At 47.0% G+C, this 19,369-nt stretch overlaps 3 pseudogenes; 2 read left to right on the top strand and 1 right to left on the bottom strand.

The window, feature by feature from the left end:
* The window catches only part of LOC105063366 (14-3-3 protein epsilon pseudogene), a 144,720-nt pseudogene that overhangs the window by 58,774 nt on the left and 66,577 nt on the right, over positions 1 to 19,369 (bottom strand).
* Positions 4,328 to 14,689, top strand: LOC105063519 (small G protein signaling modulator 1-like; annotated as a pseudogene).
* On the top strand, positions 8,210 to 8,309 carry LOC123614806 (U6 spliceosomal RNA; annotated as a pseudogene).

The raw sequence follows: 19,369 nt of genomic DNA, 5'->3' as shown, positions 1-19,369 counted from the left end.
CCTGCTGTTGGTCCAGGCTTTCTCAGCTGGCATTTGACGTCTCCCTCTGCCCAATTCTTCTTCCCTTCCTTCCCCTCCACAGATGTTAACCCCTAATAAATATCTTGCACCTCGAACCTGGTCTCAGCACCTGCTCCCAGAAACAGGCAACCTCTGACATCCTGCAGCAGCCTGAGCTGGTGGCTTCCCCCTGCCCCACTCCCACAGTCCATCAGCCTCCAGCATAGAAAGGCAACAGCAGACTGGGGACAGGGGCCATGCTGGTGAGAGCCTCAGCTCTCCCCCACCCCTCCAGCCCCTCAGTACACACACCAGGGGTAGGATGTGGTGTCTGTTGAGTTGGTGGCATGTCCTTTTGCTCACAGCACTCCTGGTTTGGGGATAAAACAGGTCATCTGGAAGCACTTCCAGGTGCTTCTGGGAGGCTGGCCATGCTACTTTTTCTTGCTCTACACTTGGATTCTCTTTTTTTAAATGGAGGTGCTGGGGATTGAACCCAGGACCTTGTGCATGCTAAGCACATGCTCTACCACTTAAGCTATACCACCCTCCCCCTTCACTTGGGACAAAAGCTTGTTCCAGGTGTCCCAAAATGAAGCTTTCACGATGTCAGCATTTCCTTCATGGCCCCTGGTCCCCTAAAGGACAGTTCCCTGTGTGTCTCTGAGGGAGTAGCCAAGCCCTCAGGTGAAGCCCATAAATGTCATCTCTAACCACCTCCCTTCCCGCCCCACCTTCAACATCCTTGAAGTTGGAGGACCTGCACACCTCCAGTGGCCAGCCTCCCAGGAGGGGGCTCAGACCCCCAGCGGTGTGTGTGCCTCAGGTCTCCTCCTCCCCCTTTCTCCTATCCCCGCACCTGGTGCAGCTTGAACTTGAACATGTTCCCTGAAGCTTCCCCAGGACAGCAATGCTTAGTGAATGCATTTGGGCGAGAGCCAAGGAAATGTTTCAAGTTCTGTCTTATATTAACAGATTTGGGAGTGGCAGTCAGAAGAGGTCCACACCCTGGAAAATAACATTGTCCACTACTCTCCACTCTCAGGGGTCAGATTGGCTGCCATTACCCTCTGGTCCTCTGAGGAATAGTTACCTATTTATTAGCACATTGACAACCATAATATTTATTTTAAAACACAGAACTTGGCCATGAAAGAACTGGGAAAATGGTGCTGTTTCCTGTCCGACCAGATCCTTTGCTCATGTCTATTTCCTTATTGGGAAACTGAAGGGACTCACCTGTCTCACAGTAACAAAAAGGGAGATCCACTCAATTAACATCCTCCGGAGGAAGAACGAGGCAGAGGGCAGGAGCCACAGCTGGAGCCTGCTCACTTGAGGTTAGCAAGGTCCAGGGACCCTCCTCACCCCTGAAAGGGGGGCTGGGGACCAGGAGGACAGGCTGATGTTGAAAGCCTGGCTGTGCAGGAAATGCAAACATCTTCGTTGTTTTTCCAAGCTGGCTAATTACGATAAATTCTGTTTGAAGCCACAGCTCCTGGCTCCACTTTAAGAGGCCACTCTTATTTCTTGAATCTGTGCCCACAATGTGTAAGTTTTCTGCATGGGTTGTCTGGCTGGGTGACTCTGGACAATGTTTTCAGGAGCTGTCAGGCATGTGCAGCCTTGAAAGAGGCAACTGTGTACGTGCAGAAATTGCATACAAATGGCAGCATCTCACAGGCTGTAGACAGTACAATTTTTCCAAAGACCCTAAACAGAAGGCTTACACTGGGGAACCTGGGGACATGGTTTAAGTGTCAAATACAAGGAGCTGAGGGTTGATGAGATCATGTCTCAGAACCCCTGTGAGTGTCCTAATTTACACTGATTTTAAGGGTGGGTTTTAGAATTAAATCATTGGAGTTGGTTTGGCCACAGTCCTGCTCAAAGCCAAGCACTGCTCAGGCATCAGGAAGAGGTGCTGTTATAGTAGAAGGGGATGATGGTTATTTGTTATCCCAAAAGTTCTTTCAGACCAAGATGATCTCTCCTGGTAGTTTAGGGTGCAGAATTCAGGGTTTTCATCCAGGTACCAATGAGACTCTGAGCAGAGTCAAAGATGATTCCCAAAATGGTGAGCCACTATGGAAACCAGTATGGACTTTCCTCAAAAAATGAAAAACAGAACTACCACATGACCCAGCAATCCCACTCTTGAGTATATACCCAAAAGAGATGAAATGACTATCTGAAGGAGATATCTGCACCCCCATGTTTACTGCAGCATTATTCACAGTAGCCAAGAAATGGAAACCACCTAAGTGTCTCTCAACAGAAGAGTGGATTAAGGTGTGGTGTGTGTACACACACACACACACACACACACATATATATATATATATAATGGAATATTATTCAGCCACAAGAAAGAAGTGCTCTTGCCATTTGTGAGTACATGGATGGACCTTGAGGGCATTATGCTAAGTGAAATAAGTCAGACAGAGAAAGACAAATAGTGCATGGTATCACTTCTAAGTAAAAATGTTTTAAATTGCTACATTCATAGAAAAGTGGTTGCCAGGTGCTAGGGGGTGGAGGAAGTAGGAAGACGTTGATAAAAGGGTACAAACTTTCAGGTATAAGATGAGTAAGTTCTGGGGAGCTACTGTAAAACCTGGTGACTATAGTTGATGACACTGTATTATATAATTGAAAATTAAAAATAAAAAACTAAAAACCAAAAAAAGAGATGTTTCCTAAGCTGAGTGCTGGCAGGACCACCCCAAGGCTCTTCACTTGAAATAGTAATACTCAACCCTGTCATTTACCTAGCCAGTCTCTAAACATGGCCATCCTTCCAAGTAACCACAGGGACTCCCTGTACCCAGGTTCCTCACCTGTAACAGTGATGATGATAATAAAACTGACCTCCACCAGGGAGGGGGTGCTGTAGGAGCAGATGAGAGGACCCATGGAGACCACTTAGAACTGCATCAGGCAACTGGCTGTTTATAGTACTCATCTTCCTTGCTCTGTTATCCAGCATGTGCAAATGACAGTGGCCACAAAGTGTGTGCTCTCTAACTCTGGCCCAAAGCTTCGTCATCAGTATTTGAGAGATATATGGCAACCAGTCGTGCCTTGGTTCTCTAGACCTAACTCTTTATTTAGATAGCCAAACAACCACATACTTGGACAAATTGTTTTGACTGCCTGTATTTAATTGTTTCTACTCCACCTTATTCTACCATGGATTTGAAACCACATATGTATAATGAGAAATAAGTTTTAAAAAGTCATATCCAGGGAAAATCCAGATTGAGGGGGGAGATAAATTATATATGCACACAATTAGTAATAAAATTTATGTATATCTTATATGTAGTATAAATTATCTAATTTATTGATGTTATAAACAAAAGTGAGTGTGAAAATAAATACTACATAGAAATGATGGATCTACAGATGAGGCTGGGGTGCAAATTTGCTTCTTTAAAAATTTTTTTTTATTTTTAAAATTATTTTTACTTTTTTTGGTTTTAAATTTGGGGAGGGGGTTAGGGATTTTTGCTTTTCTGAGGGGAGAGAATTAGATTTATTTATTTTAATGGAGTGCTGGGGATCAAACCCAGGACCTCATGCATGCTAGGTATGTACTCTGCCACTGAGCTATACCCTCCACCCCAAATTTGCTTCTAGTTTTCCTGGAAACCAAAGAAAAAAGAGAAATATAATTAGCTACCTATCTACATTGTCCAAAAGAAGAAAGCATAACCAGTTCTTCAGAAAAACAAGAAAACAAGTACATAAAAAGCTTTTCCTGATACTTGGGTATTTTTTTAAAAAATGTTTTGCCTGGTTTTTCATGTGGGAATACTGAGAATTCCAATGGCTGGTGTCCCCCCCACACCCGGTCAATGAATGCGGCAGCTGATTATTATAAGATTATGAGATCACTGTAATGGACTCAGTGTACTCCAGGTGAGTAAGGTCAAGTGTGGTGATGGCAGCTGTGGAAGCTGCAGATGAGGTGTTCCAGTGGGAACCTCTCTTTCTGATCAGGTAGAGGAAAACATAGTCTATGGAGAGAGATGGAGAGGTCTGTGAGTCCTTCAAACTCTCTTCCATTTTATATAGCTTCTCTCAATTGTTTTGACCAACCCCCCCAACCCCCACAAAGATAGCAGCAGATCACCTGAAATTATATTTTAGGGGAAGGGGCTAGCCTGAATTTGGTATTTTGAATTTTGCCCTGTATTGGGATTTGGTATTCGGTAATTTATGATAAAACTGATGCATCATTTAAAAACTGCTTTAAAAGACTTTCATAATTTTCAATAGCCCTTGATTAGATACACGAGACTTTTTTTTTTTTTTTTTTAAACTGTGTGTTAGGAAGAAATTGATAAATTGGTCCGGTTTCAGGTGTTAGATAACCAGAGTTTGGTGCCAGAAACTCAAGAGGTAAATTTTAGATTTAACATCAGTAGCTCTCCTTCACCTAGTTTTTTCTGGAATAACTGTCTTTCCCTTGCTTTACTTCGATCATATCCTGCACCACAGTTTGAATGGTCCTGTACTATCTGTGCCATTTATTACAAGCTACCTCAGGACATTTTTTGAAAGATGACGAGGCATGAGTTTCAAATTAAAAGCACAACCACACTTTACGATGCAAAGGGGGAGCGGTTAAAATTTATCCACTAAATGTATTCATCAATATTGTTTTTGGCTGGAAGTAATACAGAACCTGACAGAACTATGGCTTAAAGCCTTTATCCCAGACATCAGGAAGTCTAGAGAATGCAGTCCAGGGCTGATAAGGGTACTTTATGATAGAACTAAGGATTCAGGGTCTTTCTATCCTTTGGTCCACCATCTATATGGGTAGCGTTCATCCCCATGGTCAAAGGTAGCTCCTGTACCCCTCACCCTCAACGTATCTTATCTACATCCCTGACAGGAAGACGAGGGAAAGGTCAGAAGGCTACAAGTGAAATGCCAGCTGAGCCTGTTCTTTTAAAAGCTTTCTCAGAAGCCCCACCCCCACCAGCAACCTCTCCTTCCGTGTCACCATCTAGAACTGCATCACATCACCACTCCCAGCTGCAAAGGGCTCCAGGAAGGTGAAAGTTTTAGTTGGAAATATTTCTCCTTAAACAAACTCCCGGTTCTGTTAGTAAAGAAGAAGGGAAGGGTGGATGTGAGGAGGTATTTAAGAGTGTCAGCCACAGTAAGTACTAGGGGTGTAATGCACAGCTTGGCAGATGCAATTCACACTGCTATATGTTACGTAAGAAAGTTGTTAAGAGTAAATCTTGGGTTCTCATAACAAGAAAAAATGTTTAATTTCTTTAATTTTTGTATCTATATGAGATGATGGATGTCCCCTAAACTTACTGTGATAGTCACTTCCGGCTGCATGTAAGTCAGCCTTCTACACCTTAAACTTCTGCAGTGCTGAGTGTCAATTATGTCTCAGTAAACTGAAAGGGAAAAAAAGAAATCACAAAAAACCAGCGTCAACTACAGAAAATGTCTGTAATATAATATCAAGAGAAAAAACAGAGAACAAATTGTCTCTTGTGTATGACCTCGATTGTAAAAACCAACAGAGACAACATGAGAAAAATCACCAAAATTTAAGAGTAATTGTGGGTGGTGAAATTACCAGTGATTTTTTTAATATATACTTTTCTATATTTTCTTTGTTTCATTAAAATAAATGTCTGCCAGCTTATAATAGAAAAATAAACTAGGTCTTACAAAACAAAACGTATTTTCTACTTCTGTCTATCTTATTGTTACACTTCTCCAGTTGGTCATTCACAGGATCATTGTGAACATGATACCATAATATCATGAACCATTTTTTATGGACACCAATAGGTTGCATTTAGTCTTTCTTATCTAGTTTAAACACACACACATACACACACACACACACACACACACACACACACACACACACACAGTCCCTGTCTTTAAGAGCTTAAATGTGGTGTATTATAGATTACATTACATGACAATCAGGAAAGTGACAAGACAGCAGGGTTCAGTTCAGCTGAAAGAACACTCAACCAGGACGCAGAGATAAAATTACATGGATGCACCTCAGTATCGGTGCTATCTTGGGTAGAAAAACTAACTTCTTTGAGACCCAATGGCCTCATCTATAAAATGAGGGCTTGAACTATGTGATTTCTTTTTTCATTTTTTTTGAAATATGTGATTTCTAAAAGTCTTTTTGACCTCAGCATTTTGCTTATTCTAGCCACATACTGACTTTGGTTATTTATCCTCACACTGAAACCATCATCTCATGAGTGATGTTACCTGCCCCATTTCTCCCTCTACTTTTTTTTTCTCTCTCTTCTTTAGTGATTTACTAGCCTCCTTCAGACTAGGAAAAATCAGCCTTGTTCTCATTTGCTCTTCTCTGTGGTCCCCCTGAACAATTCATCTGCTTTGAGAGCCTCTTTCTGGATGAGTCCCAAGTCTATGTCTCTGGCTCTGACACCTCCAAGCTTTAGAGTCACTTCCACCTGCCTAGAGCCCTACCTTGTCTGGATAAATGATACTGCTGAAAGTCAACCTGTTTAAAATTAAACTCATCTGTTTCCCTAGGTCCATGTCTTTTCCCATGCCTTGATTTTCTTGTTATTTCTCTGCTTGGCACCATTCCTTTCTTAGTTTCCTAGGCTTGAAATCTTAAAGGATGTCTTTGACTCCTTTCTCCAGCTAAGCCCTCTTATAAAATCAAGAGGAAATCTTTTTGGTTCTAGTTCAGATGGCAATATAGGAAGATCGTGAACTCATGGACACACCAAGTCTACAGCTACATATGGAACAATTTCCTCAAAAGAAAAAAATCCCCTAAAAACTAGCTGAGCAACTTTTACACATCGGCCAAATGAGAAAAAAAAAAAAAAAAACAAACCCCAAAACCCACACTGAAGTGGGTAGGAGAGGTTGAGACACATTCTTGCCATAAACCCTACTCCTGGGACATCCAGGAGGGAACTCAAATCCCAGAGCTTCTCTCTGAGGAGCAGAAGGTTTGAACCCCACATCAGGCACCCCAACTTTTGAGATCTGCGCCTGAGAGATGAGTCCCCGAATCACCTATCATAGAAAACCAGCAAGGTTCACATCCAGAAGACCCACGGGCTATAGTGAACAGAAAGGCTGTTAAAGGGCTTCTGCACTCGGACTCAGTGGCTCCAGGGACCAATGCCCAGACTTTGTGAAAGGCTTATTTGCTTGTCTTAAAGCATTGGCCTGAGGGGCAGGCATCTAACTGAAAACACATCCAGGGACCTGCTGGAGAACTCTCTGGGGGCAGAGGTTGGCAGTCACCATCCTTACACTCTCCCTCTGCCTCACTCCAGCTCACTGGTGTCTCCTGAATAGGAGCTTGTACCCTCCTCTGGCACCCTGATTTTTTTTTGCAGCTGCTACCAGGAAACATCTGTTAAATTGCCTGGCTATGGTGGCCAGCAGGCCTTACATCTGTAGTCCCCCAGCACTGCATATATATTTATATATTTTTTAAAGCTGCTGCCTGAGGGTCTGACTTCCAATCAGCCTGAATCTAGGCACTGACTGAGATCCTGTCCTCTGGGACACTGACAGGTCTTGGCACACCCTGAACTATTGGGAGCCACTAAAAATAAAATAGGCTACTTGGACAGTCACATAGGTTTGAGACACAACCAGGGTTGAATGAAGCCACTCCTCAAAGACTGGACAGGTGGCTGTTTTATCTAATGTATAGAAAGCAATGCAGAGAGTCAAGAAAATGAAGAGCTAGAAGAATAGTTACAAATGAAAGAACCAGGTAAAACCATAGAAAAATATTTTAGCGTAATGGAGATATGTGATTTACCTGGTAAAGAGTTCAAAGTAATGGTCATAAAAATGCTCCCCAAACTTGTAATAAGAATAGATGACCACAGTGAGAACTTAAACAAAGAAATAGAAAAGTATAAGAAAGTAGCAACCAGGAGTCACAGAGCCGAAGAGTACAAAACCTGCACTGAAAAATACACTAGAGGGTTCAACAGCATATTAAATGAAGCAGAAGAAAGACAGGGCAGTGGAACTCTACCAATTAGAGCAGCCAAAAGAAAAAAAAAAATGAAAAAGTAAAGATAGGGTAAGGGACTTAAGAGACAACATCAAGCAGACCAACATTTCTACTATAGGGGTCCCAGTAGTAGAAGAGAGAGAGAAAGGAGTAGAAAATTTGTTTGAAGAAATAATGGCGCTCGCTTCGGCAGCACAGATACTAAAACTGGAATGATACAGGGAAGACCAGCATGGCCCCTGTGCAAGCAGGACGTGCACATTCGTGAAGTATTTTTGAGCGTGGGAGGAAAAGCGCACAGAGTCAAACCCAGTTTGGATTCTGTCTCCACTCTGGGCCACTCTGCCTTTCTGGGAGAGCTTCTACACGTTGCTGAGCCTGGTTCCCAAAAGAAGATCACAAATCCAGCTGGCAGGTACCTGAGCAGGGATTTGAACCCAAGTCTACCAGATTCCAGGGCTGATTTTTCATACTCCACCCTCCTGATTTTTTTAATGTATCCATTTCATTCATTCATCCATCCACTTAGAAAATGTTTCTGGAGAACTGCTATGCACCAGGCACTATTCCAAGCTCCACAGATACAGCAGTGAACAAGGCAGACGAGGCCCTCCCCTTGGGGAAATTATATTCTGGAAGATGGAGACAGACAGTAAACAAATAAACAAATAGGACAGGAAGTACTCTGATGGAACTGTAATAGGGGTGGATGGAGTTGGAGGTGGATGCCTTAGCTTATGTGATCAGGGAAGGAAATGACATTTTTGATGTGACACTGGGCAAAGAGCCTGGAAAATTAATTCAGTTCACTGTGAAATATGGGGCTATCTCAGACAGGGATGGGTGATGCAGCCCAGCCCTTTGGGGTGTCTGCACCCCAGGTGGATCAGGGTCTCCCCCTCCGGCTGCCCTGTCTTCCAGGTGAAGCAGATCATGGAGGAAGCCATCACATGCAAGTGTGCCCATGAAGACAGCAGCCACATCATCTTCTGTGCAGCAGTGGAGGCCTGCGTCCTGCATGGACTGCTGAGGCAGGTGGCTGGCTTCCTGCGCAGCAGCAAGATCGCAGCTCTCTTCATGAAGGTGGGCGTGAGCTTCCTGCCAGCCGAGGAGCTGAGCTACAAGGCCCAGGACCTGGAGCAGCTGATCGAGAGTGCACGAAACCAGATCCAGGGCCTCCAAGAGAATGTGTGGAAGCTACCAAAACTGCCCAACCTGTCCCCACTCGCCATCAAGCACCTGTGGATCCACACAGCCTTGTTCAAGAAAGTCCTGGACAAAATTGTGCATTACCTTGTGGAAAACAGCAGCTGAGAACACTGAAGATCAGAGAGGGTGGTCACCTGCCCAGGGACACACAGCAAGGGAGGGTGCAGTAAGTATTATGAGAAGGAGGCTCTCCTGATGGACCCTGTGGATGGCCCCATCCTTGCGTCTTTGTTGGCGGGGCTCTGCGCCCTGGAGTGCACCAAGATGAAAACTTCAGATCACTTCTGGACGGATCCCTCGGCTGATGAGCTGGTCCAGAGGCACCGCACCCACAGCTCACACCTGTGGCAGGACTCACCCACCAAGCGTCCTGTCCTCTGCATCCAGAAGAGGCATTTGAGTGGCAGCATGGACGACCAGCCGTCTCTCTCCACCTGCGACTATGTGGAGTCCCTGCACCAGAACTCCCGGGCCACCCTGCTCTATGGAAAAACAACATTCTGGTTCAGCCGAGGGATGACATGGAGGCTGTGCCAGGGTACCTGTCCCTGCACCAGGCAGCTGACATCATGACCTTGAAGTGGACGCCTAACCAGCTGATGAACGGGTCTGTGGGGGACCTGGTGTATGAGAAGAGTGTCTTCTGGGACTACGCCATGACCATCCGCCCGGAGATCGTCTACCTGCACTGCCACCAGCAAGTGGGCAGCGGCGGGACGGTGGTGTTGGTCAGCCAGGATGGGATCCAGAGACCGCCTTTCCGCTTCCCCAAGGGAGGGCACCTCCTGAAGTTCCTCTCATGCCTGGAGAACAGGCTGCTCCCTCATGGGCAGCTGGACCCACCGCTCTGGTCTCAGCAGGGGAAGGGCAAAGTATTTCCCAAACTGCGCAAGCGGAGTCCTCAGGGTTCATCCGAGTCCCCGTCCTGACAAGGAAGACGACGAGGCCTCGGATTATGTGTTCAGGATCATCTACCCCAGCATGCAGTCTGAATTCGTGGGAGGTGTCCTGTGCATTGTGGGATGTTGAGCAGCATCCCTGGTCTCCATTCACGAGTGGCCAAGTAGCAAATCCACCGCCACCACCACGCTGAGTTGTGACAACCGGAAATGTCTCTAGATATTGCCAAGTGGCCTCTGGGGGCAAAATTGCTCCCGGATGAGAACTGCTGGCTTAGGGAAAGAACACATCACTTCTTTCATGTCTGCCACTGCAATGTGGCCAAGTGACTTGCCCTCTCCAGGGCTGTAGAATGGGGATCACAGCACCTCCCACCCAGGATCATATTCTTAGAGTGGCTTCTGACTCATTGGGCAGCACTTCTCCCATCTCCATGGGCCCTGCCTGGATGGTGGTTCCTGCAGGCCGGTCCATGTTAGTGGTGGCCAGGGACAGTCAGTGAGTTCAGACCAAGTGGGACACCACCCTCCCCACATCCTGCCTGAAGCCTCAATCCCTCAACCCCCATGACCTGATGGATGTCTCTGTGAGCAACCTGCCACCCCTATGGCAACCCAGCCCCCGGAAATCCTCCTGCTCATCCTGCTCACAGAGTGGCTTGGCTGATGGTGGCTCAGCCAATGGCTGCAACCATGAGAGGGCTCCCTTGAAACTTCTGTGTGACAATATGAAGTACCAGATCCTTTCCAGAGCCTTCTATGGATGGCTTGCCTACTGCAGACACTTGTCCACTGTGAGGACCCACCTGTCAGCCCTGGTCAGTCACATGATCGTGTCTCCAAACTTGCCCTGTGATGCTGGACATGGGCTGATGGCCAGGATCTGGGAACAGTACCTTCAGGACAGCACAAGTTACGAGGAGCAGGAGCTGCTGCGTCTCATCTACTACAGGGGCATCCAGCAGGAGATCCGCAAAGCCGTGTGGCCCTTTCTTCTGGGCCACTACCAGTTCAGGATGACAGAAACAAAGAGGAAGGAGGTGGACAAGCAGATTCATGCCTGCTACGCACAGACCATGTCTGAGTGGCTGGGCTGCAAGGCAATAGTGTGGCAGAGGGAGCGGGAGTCCCACATGGCTGCCCTGGCCAAGTGCTCATCAGGGGCCAGTCTGGACAGCCACCTGCACTGGCTGGTGCACCGGGACTCCACCATCAGCAATGAGTCCTCCCAGAGCTGCAGCTCAGGCTGTCAGAACATCTGCCTGCACAGTGACTCCAGCAGCAGCACACAGGTCTGTGGATGAGGTGGAGCAAGTGGAGACAGAAGGCAGACTGGAGGAGAAACAGCCCAGGATCCCCAATGGAAACCTGGTAAGTGGGACCTGTTACCCAGACTCTGGCCATCCTTCCTCCCACAACTTCTCCTTGGGCCTCTTGGAGCACTCGGAACCCAGCCTGAGCACAGAAGACAGCCTCATGGATGCCCAGAGGCATGCCCCCCTGGTGCTGTGACCCAGGGACAGCAGCGTGGATGATGGGCAGAGCAGCAAGGCCACACTTCCCGGGACGAGGTCCCCCGTGAGGAGCTGGCCGTGCAGGATAGCCTGAAGAGCGACCTCCTCGCCAACGAGAGCGTGGGCGAATTCATGTCCATCACTGGCAGCATGGACATGGCTCTGCTCGAAAAGGAGGGCACCGGGATGGAGGGCTGGAGGTGCAGCGAGGCGGAGAAGCACAGCCAGGTGGACAGTGAGGACAACCTCTCAGAGGAGCCTGAAATGGAAAGTCTCTTCCCCGCCCTGGCTTCTCTGGCCGTGACCACATCTGCCAACAATGAAGCATCCCCATTGTCTTCTAGTGGTGTCACCTACTCCCCGGAGCTGCTGGACCTGTACACGGTGAACCTGCACCCATCGAGGAGGACGTGCAGAGGTGTGACCGCAACTACTGGTACTTCATGCCCGCCAACCTGAAGAAGCTACGGAACATCATGTGCAGGCAGATGGGAATTCCAGACAGAGGGAACTGCTGGGACAAAAGCACAGTGGCATGAATGTGTGCTTTACTTGTACAAAGCTACATCTGGCAGCACATTGAGATCAGCTATGTCCAGGGTATGTGTGACCTTCTGGCTCCACTGCTGGTCATTCTGGATGATGAGGCCCTCACCTTCAGCTGCTTCACAGAGCTCATGAAGAGGAAGAACCAGAACTTCCCCCATGGAGGTGCCATGGACACACACTTTGCCAACATGAAGTCACTAATCCAGATCCTGGGCTCAGAGCTCTTTGAACTGATGCATCAGAATGGGGACTACACTCACTTCTACTTCTGCTACTGCTGATTCCTGCTGGATTTCCAGTGAGAGCTCCTCAATGATGATGACTTCTCCGTCCGGGAGGTCATCTGGGCAGCCAGACACGTCTTGCCTGCCCACTATGTGCTGTTCATTGCACTGGCGCTGGTGGAGGTCTACCATGACATCATCTTGGAGAACAACATGGATTTTACAGACATCATCAAATTTTTTAATGAAATGGCCAAGCAACACAACACCAAACAGGTCTTGAAGCTGGCTTGGGACCCCGTGTTCAAGGTGCAGACCCTGATTGAGAACAAGTGAGGGCCGCATCACCCAGGCACCATCAGCCGAGCTGCCGCCCGCCTGTCCCTCCCACTTCTCCTCCTGGCCGCCGGGGAGCAGAGGTCCTGGTGTCTGCCCATGATCATGGACTTCCGTTCAAAGAGAAAGTACCCCAACTTTAGCCACCGGACAGGTGGGGTCAAGGGGTTGCCCCTTCAGTTCAGCCTTACATTTTCCTGTTTGACCAAAGATTGCCCAAGTCTGGGATTTCTCTTTTGTGGGAGTTGGGGAGTTTTGTTGGTGGACCAAGGGAACATCTTCGTTCATGGTCCCCAGAATGGTCTCTCTTCTTCTCTCTCCCATCCCTCCACATTGTCTTGCCGGATAAGACTTAGGGAGGGAATTTTTTTTTGGAAACTGGGGTAGGAGGGGTCTGCAGGGCTAACTCTGTATTCTGAAGGGGGCCTTTGGAGATGTTCCAGAACATGGCTGGAAGGTTGGGTGGGAGCAGAGCACAGTTGACATTTGGGCTGGGTAATTCTTTTTTGGGGGATGCTGCCCTTGGGCACTGTTGGATTTTTAGCAGCATCCCTGGACTCTACCTGCTCGATGCCAGTAGCACACTCCTCCCCAGCCCTTTGTGACAAGCCAGAACACCTCCAGACGGTGCCAGCCCCATTTGAGAACAGCTGGCCTAGAGGTTCCCAGTGTATCTCCTTCCCCACTTTCTTTGTACCTGAGCTGCCTGTATCCTGAGATTCCTCCCATTTAGCAAAGGCACATGGAGGTCCCTCACTCATCTCTCCTGGGGTCTGGAATTCCAATTATTGTATCTCTCATTTTCTCTCCTCCACCTGGCCCTGGAAGAGACTTTTCTTCTTTTCAAGAAGGATGCCTGCCTGTGAGAAGTGTCTATAGGCATGAGATTGGCTTCTATGGGGTCCTGTCCCAACCCCCACAGGGCAGGGCAGAGTCCACACCCCCTTCCTGTCTTCCTAGGGAGGACCTCACCTCTCCTTCCACACATTGGGTCTGGTATTCCAGAAGCTTGGAAGGTGTATGTTGGTCCAAACCACTTGTTCAAGGAGGCTGACTTTCCCCCAAGTGCCCTTGCTCACTCAGGACAAAGGAGGAAAAGGAGGACAGAGGTTGGCCAGGGTGGGCATGTGGGGGTCTTCCTTGGGAAAGAAGCATCAGCTGATGAACTGGCGCCAGAGTCACAGCTAAGCCTGGGAACAGTTTCTACGTCTTGACACAAAGGGTCACCCATCCCCGAACAGACCGTAAGTGAGCTAATCTACCCTGCTGACCTGCCCTCGCAGGAGAGCAGGGCTGCCAGCTCTTCTGTTCTGAGACTGCACTAGAATCAGGAGAAACAGGAGAGTCAGGGACACATGCTCTTCCTAAGGATGCCAGGTAGGATTTTGGAGAGGGGAGGAGACTGGGAAAGTGTACTGAAGCATGTGCAGAAGGGGTGCGTTTGTCCTCCGCCCTGAGTAACCCAGGAAGGGGAGCAATTCCTGCCCATCATGCTTGTGAAGTCTCTTCCCTCTGACCGAGCACCTTCTGCTACATCCAACCCCTCAACTTCCATCCAAGTGGGGTCTCTTGGGCAGAATGTAAGAGACTAGATGTTCCTTGAGAGTTGCATCTCCTCGCCGTGGTCCCCCAGCTTCCCAAGATGGGAGAAAAATGTATGAAAGTCCTGTCCAGATAAAAGTTTATTTTGCCACTCAGTTGTTCACTACAGAGGACGTTATTTTAGCAAGACCCAGGACCTTCCGATTCTTACTTATTTTTTAACAGACCAGTGTGAAAAGTACAGCATAAGATCTCTTCTCTGCCTTTTCTTGTGGTGTTCTGGAGAGCATTGTGGCTGTGATTTGGAATAACTTGTATGTATTCTGCTTGATGTGTTTATTTGGGTCTCTGTGCAGGTGTCCGTGCATTGTGTGTGTCCTTGTGTCCCAGCATCAAACATGTGGAAGTCATTCCATCCATGGAGCACCCTCTTTTTCTCAGTGTTGCCAACATGTCTTGTAACTGTTTACAGAAGAGTCATGTCTATATATAGAGAATATATATATATATATATATAAACAGAAAAGAAAAAAAAAGAAATAATGGCTGAAAATGTCCCTAACGTGGGGAAGGAAATGCAGAGAGTTTCAAATAAGATGAACCCAAAGAGACTCACACCAAGACAGATAATTAAAATGTCAAAAGTTGAAGACCAGGAGAGAATCTTAAAAGCAGCAAAAAGAAAATGACTTCTTAAATACAAAGGAACCCCCATAAGATTATCTGCAGATTTCTCAGCAGAAATATTACAAGCCAGAAGGGAGTGGCATGATACATTTAAAATACCAAAAGGAAAAAATCTTCCAACCAAGAATATTCTACCCAGCAAAGTTGTCGTTCAGTGTAGAAAAAGAGGTTTCCAGACAAGCAAAAGCTAATGGAGTTCTTCATAACTAAACCAATCTTTCAAGAAATGATAAAGGGACTTCTTTAAGCTGAAAAGAAATGGTACTAATTAGCAAAAGGAAAACATATGAAAGCATAAACCTCACTGGTAAACCTAAATATATAATAAAATTGAGAAAAATCTAATGTAAAGGTGGTGGATTCATCACTTATAAAGCTGGCATGAAGGTTAAAAAACAAAAGTAGTAAAATATCTATGAAAACAACAATTACACGAGATAAAAAGATGTAAAATGTGTCACCAAAAACATAAAACTTGGTAGGGATCGTAAAAATATAGAGCTTTAAAATGCATTCAAACTTAAGTGGTTAATAATTTAAAACAGACTGTTACAAATATAAGTTGTTATATGCAAGCCTCATGGTAACCAAAGAACAAAAAAACCACAGAGCAAAAAACTCATAGATTTTGCTATATTCAAAAGAGAAGGAGAAAGAAATCTAAGCATACCACTAAAGAAAGTCATCAAACCACAAAAGAAGAAGAAAGGAACAGAGAGGAACTATAAAACAATCAGGAAACAATGAACAAAATGGCAATAAGTACTTATTTATCAATAATTGCTTTAAATGTAAATGAACTAAATTCTCCAATCAAAAGACACAGAGTGGCTGAATAGATTAAAAAAAAAAATTAAAACCCCTCTGCCTACAGAGATGTAAGAACACACACAGACTGAAAGTTAAGTGATGGGGAAAAAATATTCCATGGAAATGAAAACCAAAAGACAGTTAGAGTGGCTATACTTATATCAGACAAAATTGACATTTAAATAAAGACTGTAATTAGAAACAAAGAAGGACATTACGTAATGCTAAGGGGTCAACCCAACAAGAAGATACATTTATAAATATTTATGTGCCCAACATAGAATATCTAAATATATAAAGTAAATGTTAACAGACCTAAAGGGAGAAATAGCAATACCATAATAGTAGGGAACTTCAATACCCCGCTTTCATCCATGGATAGATCATTCAGACATAAAAATCAATAAATCAATTAGCCTTAAACAACACATTAGACAAAATGGATTTAACAGATGGATACAGAACTTTCCATCCAAAAGCAGCAGAACACATAATCACAAGTGCACGTGGAACATTCTCCAGGACAGATCATGTTAGGCCATAATACAAGTCTTAATAACTGTAAGAAAACTGAAATCATATCAAACATCTTTTCTGACCACAATGGTATCATACTCGGAATCAATCATAGGAGGAAAACTGGAAATTCATAACAATGGAGCTTAAACAACATGCTACTGTACAACCACAGGTCAAGAAGAAATCAAAAGAAAAATTAAGCAAAACCTTGAGACAAATGAAAATGGAAACACAATATGTCAAAATTTGGGAAATGCGGCAAAAGCAGGTCTGAGAGGGAAGTTCATAGTGACAAATGCTTACATTAAGAAGCAAGACAGAGGCGCGGGAGCACAAGGGCGCCCACCCCAGGGCCGAGGCCGAGCCTGCCGGCCTGCCCCGTCCCAGAGTCATGTCAGCACCCTCATGATGGATTTCTGGGAAGTCACCATGCAGATCGCCAGCCGAGCCTGCCGGCCCACCCCGCCCCAGGGCCATGGCAGCACCCTCATGATGGCTTTGCGGGACGTCACCGTGCTGATCGCCAGCCAGAACATGTCTGTCTCCTCCTCCACCGCCCTGTCGGTGACCAACTGCCTGTGCGCGCTGACGGCCCCGGCCCCCGCCGAGTCCGCGGCTGGCACGGCAGAGCAGGGCGAGCCTGGGGGGCAGGAGGCCCCGGAGGCCCCCAGCGCCGGCCAGGGGCACGCGCCCGCCGAGAACGCGAGCACAGAAGCCGGAGTTGGGGGTGATCGGCGCGCCAGCCCGCCCGGGGCTGCGGGGCCAGCGGCGGAGGATGGGGAGGGCGGGAAAGGGGCCGGGGCCGAGGCCGAGGCCGCAGACAACTTGGAGCAGCTGATCAGCAGCAGCATGTCCACCAAATCCGCCAAGTCGGGCCCTGAAGTGTCGGCTTCGGCCTCCAAGGAGGCCCTGCAGGCCACGGTCCTGCGCCTGCCCCGCTACCACTGCGAGAACCCGGCCAGCTGCAGGTCCCCCACGCTCTCCACCGACACCCTGCGCAAGCGGCGGTACCGCATCAGCCTCAACCTCTTCAACATAAACCCGGACAAGGGCATCCAGTTCCTGATCTCGGGAGGCTTCATCCCCCACACCCCCGTTGGAGTGGCCCACTTCCTGCTCCAGCACAAGGGCCTCAGCCGCCAGGTGATCGGAGAGTTTCTGGGCAACAGCGAGAAACAGTTCAACCGCGACGTGCTGGACACGTGTCCACCCGTCAAGGACCCATCTCAAAAACTAGTGCCACCAGGACCCCAGGATTTCCAGCCCGAGCTGAGACCCGTCGCTGACTCCTTTTCCTCATCACCGCCCACATTCCTGCCGTCACCTCCTCCATCAGTTCTTCCTCTCGGATGTATCTCAGGTTGTCTCTTCAGTTGGTCTCCAACTTAGCCTGGGCCCATCCTCTCGAGCTTGGACCTCTACAGGTGCATCCTAACTGGGCCCCCTGCCTCACCCTTGCTCCCTGCCCTTCCTTTTTCATTCATCCTCCCCCACACCCAGAGAAATCTCCTTAAAACAAACTGGATCACATCACTCCTCTGACCATACCCTTCTACTATTTCCCACTGCATTCAGGATAAAGCCCTCACACTCTGCATCCATCGCAGCCTCGTTGGCCCTTTCTGTTCCTTGAAAGTTCTTTCCTACCACAGGGCCTTGGCACATGCTCTTCCCAAACACCCTCCCACTCCTCCCCTTCCCTTGGTCAGCCCCTACTCATCTTTCAGGCCTCTGCTCAAATGTCACATCCCCAAGAGGCACTTTCTGGACACACCAATATAAAGTATGTCTCCTTCATCCTCTCACAAAACCCTGTCCTTTCCTTACATAGGACTTGTCACAATTATAAGGAAATAATTATTTTTAGCTCTGCATTTAAAAAAAAAAAAAGAAGCAAGACAAATCTCAAATAAACAACTTAAATTTACACTTCAAACAACTAAAAAAAGAAGAACAAACCAAGCCCAAAGTTCACCCCGGGGGAAGGTGAGGAGGCTGGTGGTGACCATGCAACTCTCAAGGTCAAGATCTACACCCTACAGCTGAGTCATGAGGGCACTGCCCACCCAGGTCTAATTTAACCTACCAGAAAAGCGCTCAGGAGGAGCTGACTGCTTGGTCCCCTGGAGCTGTGACAGGTGGGAGAGGAGGAGTGGGCCCGTCTGAGAGGAAGCCCTGTGTTTCCTCTGCTGTGTTTTTTTCAGAGCCTCAAACTTAGAAGGAAAAATCTGATAAATATATTCTGAATTTCCTGCCTGTTCTTAGCCAGCTCTCAGCAAGGGAAGCCAGGCCCTCCTAACCTCAGTGAGGAAGGCCAATGGGCTGACAGCTGGATTTCAATATTTACATTCTGTTATCACATCTGTTGAGGAACCCCAGGCCTAAGTAGCTAAACTGAGTTATTCTAGTTTTATCTCCCGACTGCTGGGTTGTGAAAAGACACTTCTTCTTTTTGAAAGCACAGGCTTTCTTAAGGTCTCTATATATGTACATATATACGTACATATTCTTTTCTGTAACATCTCATCAAGACCTCTCACCCCAAGAGTTAACCCTTCTATAGCTGAGCTGGCACTCAGAACATCTATAGTGCCAAACGGACTGACATGGCTTGTTCTAAGCCAACATGATAACCGCCTGCCAGCTGGGAGACACATCTCCGAAGCTTCGGTGCACAACGAGGAAAACAGACTTTAAGTGACCACTGACACGAGTCAGCTGTGAGCAGCCGCAAAGAGAAAACACGTGAAACATCTGGGAGGCCTTTGGGGGACTTAGATTTTGTGAAAAAGCAACTGCAAGTGAAACTTTAGGAGAGTTGGCTGACCACCCAGTGTAGAGACAGTGCCCTAGAGACATTCCACAAACCACGGGGAGGCTGCAGATACACACTCTCACTGGAAAAAAACAAACAAAAACCTCCAAGACAGATACACGTGGCTAGATATCACCCATGGTACCAAACGGCGGACAGCTTACATAGTTTATCTTTCTCCTGAGTCATACTTTTTCTTTTCTCTATTTTCCCTTTCTTCTCCCATTTTAATC

The sequence above is a fragment of the Camelus bactrianus genome, chromosome 35 (genome assembly GCF_048773025.1).
Source record: "Camelus bactrianus isolate YW-2024 breed Bactrian camel chromosome 35, ASM4877302v1, whole genome shotgun sequence".
Taxonomy (NCBI): Eukaryota; Metazoa; Chordata; class Mammalia; order Artiodactyla; family Camelidae; genus Camelus; species Camelus bactrianus.
Note: the sequence above shows the minus strand (reverse complement) of the source record. Positions and strands in the feature narration are given on the sequence as shown.